This window comes from Marmota marmota, unplaced genomic scaffold (genome assembly GCF_001458135.2).
Source record: "Marmota marmota marmota unplaced genomic scaffold, marMar, whole genome shotgun sequence".
Taxonomy (NCBI): Eukaryota; Metazoa; Chordata; class Mammalia; order Rodentia; family Sciuridae; genus Marmota; species Marmota marmota.
Genome location: NW_026000052.1, coordinates 621,883 through 629,567, shown reverse-complemented (window position 1 = coordinate 629,567; position 7,685 = coordinate 621,883).

The following is a 7,685-nucleotide window of genomic DNA, read 5'->3' as shown; positions in this document are numbered from 1 at the left end:
CCGCGGCCGGCGAGTTGGCGTTCTTTTGTTTGGGGTGGTGGCTTCCCCGGCCCGTTCCCGAGGGTCGGTCCTGTGCCGGCCGCGGCGGCGCGGACGGCGCTCTGGGCGAGGCGGACCCGGCTGCCCCCGCGGGCAGCGGCCGGACGGGCGCCGGTGGGACGCGGAGTGGTGCGCTCTGGGCCCCGTGGACCGCGGCTGCCCTGCGGGAGAGCCGCAGCCGTGGGACCTCTAGACTGAAAAGTGACGAGGAGCCGGCTTGACATCCTGGCACCCGGCTTAACAGTAGGTGGTTATCTCGGGTGACGAGTGGTCGCTGCATCGCCGGCTCGCTCCCTTGCTCTCGCGGGTTTGTTGTTGTAAGTGAACTCGGAAGGTGCTGGGGAGTTCTCAGATTGAAGGCAGGGAGTGTTTGCTCAAGGACCGAGTTAGGCACCGAAACCCAAAGGGCCAGAACATCCCGAGGCACTTGCGGGCTGGTAGGGGAAGATGTGGAGTGATTAGCGATGTAATTTGTTGAGTGCCTGCTGTGTCCCAGGCACTGTGGGAGCTCTTAAGAGAAGTTACCTCTTATAGTTTTCTCTGTGCGGCAGATATTGTTACTTTTTGCCTAATAGATGAGAAAAATAAGACTTGGTAGTACCCAAATAACTTTGCCAGCACTTGTAGGCCTAGCGCTTGTTCATTGCTGGGTACACATAGTAGGTGCTTAGTAAATGATGGAGGAGGGAATGGCCAGAATGTCTGATTCCACAGGCAGCCTCAAATACAGGACTTAACAGACTGTGCTAATGACAGCCTGTTTTTATGGAGCCGGTGTGGGCCCAGCCCTGCCATAGTGTGTTGAGTGAGTTCACTCATACAAGCCTGCCGGCAATCTTATGAGATAGGTTCTGTTAAATTTTCATTTGCAGGTGAGGAAACAGGTACAGTAGGCCCAGTATTACAGAGCTTGTGGCCAAGAAGATGAAGATGCAGGTAATTTGGCTACAGAGTCCATACTCCTAAAACACTTGTTTATCTTGACAGTCAGTTAAGGTTAATGAGAGCTGTCTTTTTAGAGTTATAAGTATTAAACCACTGGGACATATCCCCAGCCTTTTAAAAAATAATATATTTTAAAAAAGTTTTTATTTAGAGATAGGGTCTTGCTAAGTTGCTTAGGGCCTCGCTAAATTGCTGAGGCTGGCCTTCAATTCACAATCCTCCTGCCTCAGCCTCCCATGCCGCTGGAATTATAAGCATTTTTTTATGGAGTTGCATGATAGGATGTCCTGTCTGGCCCTGTACCACTGCCCCTGGAAATGGATAGGCATAGGATCATTGTGGTTACTGAATTTGGGAAATGGTTCGTGGCTGAGGGTTTGCTGATTACAGAATGATTAAACCAACAAAACTGATGCTTCAGACTTTTCTTTCTTTTTTGGTACTGGGGATTGAGCCCGGTACATGACTGTTTAGCCACATCCCCAGCCTCTTATTTAAACATTTTTTAAGTTGTAGATGGACACAATATCTTTAATTTATTTATTTCTATGTGGTGCTGGGGATTGAACCTAGTGCCTCACACATGGTAGGCAAGTGCTCTACCACTAAGCCACAACCCCATCCCTCCTTTTTATTTTTTTATTTTAAGGCAGAATCTTGCTAAGTTATCTAGGGCCTTGCTAAGTTGCCAGCTGGCTTTGAACTTGCCATTCTCCTGAGTTGTTGGGATCACAGGTGTGTGTCATTGCATCTGGCTCACTTCACCCTTTCTTTTTGTTTGTTTTTGGTGCTGGGGATTGAACCTAGGGCCTTGTGCATGCAAGGCAAACACTCTACCAACTGAGCTATATCCCCAGCCCAACACTTCACACTTTCTAACTGCATATTTTTTCCCTTTTGCTTGACCTACAAAAGTAATCAACACATTTTCTCACTAAAAAGAATTACTGTCAGGCATGATTACACCTATAATTTCAGTGGCTGGGGAGGCTGAGGCAGGAGCGATGCAAGTTCAAAGCCAGCTTCAGCAATTTAGAAAGGCTCTAAGTAACTTAGTGAGATCTTGTTTCTTTTCTTTTCTCTTTCTCTCTCTCTCTTTCTCTCTCTCTCTTTCTTTCTTTCTTTCTCTCTTTCTTTCTTTCTTCTTTTTTTTTTTTTGGTACTGGGGATTGAACTCAGGGGCACTCCACATCCCCAGCCCTATTTTGTATTTTATTTACAGATAGTCTCACTGAGTTGCTTAGTGCCTCGCTATTGCTGATGCTAGCTTTGAACTCGAAATCCTCCTGTCTCAGGCTTCTGAGCTGCTGGGATTACAGACATGAGCCACTGCACCTGGCCCCATTTCAAAATAAAAAATAAAAAGGGCCAGGGATGTGGCTCAATGGTTAAGTACTCTGGGTTAAATGCTGATACAAAAAAAAAAAAAAAAAAAGTCATCTTTCAGCAGGAGTGCCTTTTTAGGCAAATTCTGTAGTCTAAAATTGTGACTACCGTGTATCTTTTCATATCTTATTTTTTAGTAAAATAACAGGAGCATAACTTACACAGTCAGTCAGTACTAAAAAACATTTGAAAAGCCCTTAGAAAGGCAGCAGTGACTTGAAACTCTAGCATTTACTTCATGTTTCTAAATGTGTTTGACAATTCTTGACCTTTGTCTTTATTCATCAACTTTAGGGGTCATCTGTGGACTTCCACAGTACTTTGTCTTATGTTTATCCTGCCTCAGTCAGAATAAGTGTTCTCTTGATCTGGTGCATAGGATTGTCCTGAGGATGCTGTCCACCCCACCTTCCCTGCTCCGTTTACTCCTTTGTGGTGATGGTGGAACGTAGTCTCCAGTAGCTTCCCAAGAAGGGGGCAGCAGGAGATAAACTTTAGGTACTTGTGTGTTTGAAAATATATTTATTCTACCATTACATTTGAAGAATAAATCTGGCTAGGCATGGATTTCCTGGTTGGAAGTCATTTTGATCGAATTAAATATATATATATATATATATATATGTGTGTGTGTGTGTGTGTGTATATATATATATATATATATATATTTTTTTTTTTTTTTAATGTGGTGATAGGGATAGAACCCAGGCCCTCATGTGTGTAAGGTAAACACTCTAGCACTTAGCTACATCTTCAGCCCCATGGAAGTCGTTTTGAAGCTGTGGACGCAATATCTTTGTTGCTGTTGAGAGGTCCATTTTGATTCTTAATCCTTGTAAGCATTATTCCCCCACCAAACTTTCAGGATCATTGCGTCCTTATTTTTCTTAATATTCACTTTGTGCTTAGTGCTAGCCTTTTTTCACTTGCATGTAGGATAGTAAATAACTGTGAAATCTAGAGCTTAAAGCCTTTTTATTATAGGAATTTTTTTTGCAATGTATTTGAGACAAGTTATTCTCTGCTTTGATCTTTGTGTTCCTTTTTAAATTCCTTTAGTTGAGGGGCTGGGGCTATAGCTCAATGGTAAAGCGCTTGCCTCATATGTGTGGGGCACTGGGTTCGATCCTTAGTACCACATAAAAATAAATAGATATACTGTGTGTTCATATATGACTAAATAAATATTTTAAAAAACATTCCTTTAGTTGAATGTTGCACTTCCTTATATTAGTCTTCCAGTTTTTGAAGTTTTTTTTTTTTTTCCTTTTCATGTCTTGGTCTTCTTGTTCTACTTTTTGGGAGCAGTTTTTATTATTTTCCAACTTCTTTTAATGGGTTTTTAACTTGTACTGTTATAATTTTATGTTTTTTCCTATTTTTTGGTCCTTTTTTTTTAGAATTTCCTGTTCTTGTTTTATGTATGTAATATTTTTACTTTTTTAAAATTAAAGCTAAATTTTAAAGTTACATTAAAAATTATTAGGAAATTATACAGTTATTTAAAAACTGCATTTATTTGAAAAAAAAAATTCTTCTTTTTTTTTTTTTTTTTGGTGTATGTGTTCCCCCTGCATTCCTTTTTGCTAAACTTCTTCCATTTCTTCCATTCTTTGACCATTTAGTCACTTTGAGGTAGAAACTGTTTGAGGGGCTTATTAACTTGTTGCTTTCACTGCAGGACCATGATTGGTTGCTGTTTTCTGGTTGTCTCTAGCAAACGTTCCTGTCCACGGGTCTTTCTCTGGGATGCTTTGGTTTCCCTGGAGGATTCCTCAGTCTTGTCTTATTGGTATAGATGCTTCTTGATTTATGGTACTATTACATCCTGATAAACCCATTGTTAAGTCTTAAGTACTGTAAGTAGAAATCACATTGAATACTCGTAACTTAGTGAACTTCATAGGTCATCGACACTGTATGTGGTAGTGAATGAGTTGTTATCCCTCCTGATTTCTTGGGCTCTTGGCTGCTCTGCAACCTCCTAAGAGAGCATCTAATTGCATTGCTAGCAGGGAGTCTGTCAGTTGCCTCTTGCCATTGAACCATGGTAAGATTGAAAATTCAGGTTGAACCATTGTAAGTTGGGGGCTGTCTGCATAAGCTGGATTTTCTGGACCTAGTCTAAGAAGGGGAGAAGAGGGTCCTCTCCTGGTTCTGCAGTAACGTTTTCCTAGTCTCCCTGTTTTCAGTGAAGAAACTCAGTTCTGCCTTTCTCTCTGTTTGCTGACTTCAAGCATGGTGCTTTTCTGGTGGACCTCCAGTCCCCTGTGGTTAAGGAAAAGGGGACTTGCCTATCTGAATATTTTTTATGTGGGTTTTTACACCCACTCCCCTTCAGCTGCAGGCATCATCCCCAACCTTGCCCTGGGGTCAGTAGCAACCACTTTGGTTTCTTTGCTCGATGGAGTGGTTTAGTTTTCCTTTCCTTTAACTTCCTGTTCATGGTTTTTTTTTTTTTTTTTTTTGGTACCAGGGATTGAACTCGGGGGCACTCCACCACTGAGCCACATCCCCAGCCCTATTTTGTATTTTATTTAGAGGCAGGGTCTCGCTGAGTTGCTTAGGGCATTGCTAAATTGCTAAGGCTGGCTTTGAACATGCCATCTTCCTGCCTCAGCCTCTGGAGCTGCTGGGATTTCAGGTGTGCGCCACCGTGCCTGACTCCTGTTCATGTTTTGTGTAGTGATTTTAAACATCTTCTGGATGAAGTTTTTGTTTCTCTTTCCTGCTCTTGTCTTTGGATTTTGTAAAAGAGGAGAGAGGAGCTCAGAAGCACCTGATATGGATCTCAAACAGTGGGCCCTTGCTGGGGCACTGCTTGCCTGTGCACAGGGCTGTTCTCAGGCTTCTTACTGTGTGGTCTGAGTTGGGATGGCTTGGTCCTGGCTTGGTTCTAACAGGCTGGCAGAGGTGATACTTTTCCCTTAGCCCTCACTTCCACAGGGTATCTAGGTCACACATGCAGTTAGTGCTGGAGTAGGGGTTTCCTGCTTCTGCCTCCTATCAGGTTTGTCTTTTAAAATTATTTAGCTTGTAAGGAACATATTTTGTCCACCTCTCTTCAGAAACTTGATGTTCTTTATCATTTCATCGAATCCACCATGTCCAACAGGTACCTTTACATTAAAGCAAGTACAGTTTGACCTCAGCTTGGATTGCTCACCAAATTGACTTTTTAGGGAGTGGTTGTGAGAGCCTAGTTAATTTGGCCAAAGGCATTTATGTAGAAAGCACCAATTTCAGAACTGAGCCGACCTTTCTGTTTTTATTTTATTTTTAAAGAAAAAAAATATAGCTCTACCATGGAGCTACATCCTCAGCTCTTTTTAGTTTTTATCTGATTTTTAATATGTCATATTTTAAATAAATCTGTGAAGGTTTTGGATTTAAGAAAACAAGCTGGAGTGATTTCTTTAACACTTTGGCAGTGGTTTTCCCTTTGAAGTGCTGTCTTTCTACATAAGAGGTCACTTTCCCAATACCATTACTGTCAATTCATATTCTATTTTGGAAAAAGTTTTTGGACTGCTTTTTTTTTTTTTTTTTTTTACTGGGGATTGAACTCAGGGGCACTCAACCACTGAGCTACATCCCCAGCCCTATTTTGTATTTTATTTAGAGACAGGGTCTTACTGAGTTGTTTAGTGCCTCACTTTTGCTGAGGCTGGCTTTGAATTCTCAATCCTCCAGCCTCAGCCTTGCGAGCCCCTAGGATTACAGGTGTGCGCCACTGTGCCTGGCCTTAGTTCTTCTCTTGGCAATTCACCAGTATTACTGTGCATCCTTCAGGATATTCATGAATATATAAGCAAAGACACATATAGATATTTTAGGCTTTTGTTATGGAACTTTCACACATTTACTTAAGATATGGTAGTATAATGAATATTGTTACTTATATCCCCAGGGTCAGCTGTTATTCCTCATGGCCAGTCTCATTTCATCTATGCCTCTGTCACTTCCCACCTCATCCAAAATATTTTCCTCTGTGAATATGGAGCTAATTTAAATATTTCTTAGTCAATAAATATCTAGTCAGTATTCAGATTTCTTATTTCAGTTTTAAATAGGGACCACCTGTAGTCTGGAGCACTTAAGTGAGGTCATTGTGAATTTACGTATGCTGTGAGAGCTAAACATATGGGGTTTCAAGGACTTGGTATAAAACAGGAAGTAAAGTATCCCAAGAATCCTTCAAAAATTGTTGACTTCATGCTGAAATATTAAGTTTTAGACATATTGGGTTAAACATTAGAAAAAGTATTTAATCACTTTTAAAATATGACTACTACAGAGTTGGGTGCAGTGGCACATATCTCTAATTCCAGCAGCTTGGGAGGCCGAGGCAGGATGATTTCAAGTTCAAAGCCAGCCTCAGCAATGGTGAGGCATTAAGCAACTCAGTGAGAGCCTGTCTCTAAATAAAAACAAAATAGGGCTGGGAGTGTGGCTCAGTGGTCAAGTTCAAATCCCTAGTACCAAAAAAGAAAAAAAATGTGTGTGTGTGTATATGGCTAGAGAAATTTAAAGTGGAGTATTTGGCTCACTCTTGTGGTTCCCATTTGTTTCCACTCTGGAGGCTTCATCAGATGCAGTTTGGCAGGGTAAACTAGCTGTTGGTACTACTCAGAGCCCTCACGTTTTAGGGTTGAGACATGTCTTCATTTGCTAGCTGGAGTATTGTCTGTAAAGAGAAGCTGTTGCTGTGAAGTGCAAGTCCTAGAAGGAAGGGTGGTGGAAGAATGGTGCTTGGTGCTAAGTGGACAGCACCTGACATGGAGTGTCCTCCAAATGCTAGCCTGAGAAAGACCAGGAGGGCTTTCGCTGTGCTGTGCAGTTTGACAATTACTTACCAACTCATTCCTAAGATGGCTTTTATACTTTTGGTCTGTGTCCCCACTCCCATGAGATTCCAAACTGTTCAATGAGGCTGAGTGATAAAGTGTCCCTGGGTTCAATCTCAAGGATGCTTCCTCATTCTTGCAGTTTGCCTGTGTTCTTTTTTTCTGTTTTTGGTACTGGGGATTGAACTCAGGGGCACTCGACCACTGGGCTCAGTATATTTTGTATTTTTTTTTTAAGTTGTTGATGTATCTTTATTATATTCATTTATTTTTATGCGGTGCTGAGAATCGAACCCAGTGCCTCACATGTGTCCTCAACCCTTTATTTTGTATTTTATTTAGAAGCAGGGTCTCACTGAGTTGCTTAGTGTCTCAGCTTCCCAGGCCGATGGGATTACAGGTGTGCGCCATTGCACTTGGCTTGTAGTGGTATTTTATTTTATTTATTTATTTTTTGGGTACTGGGGA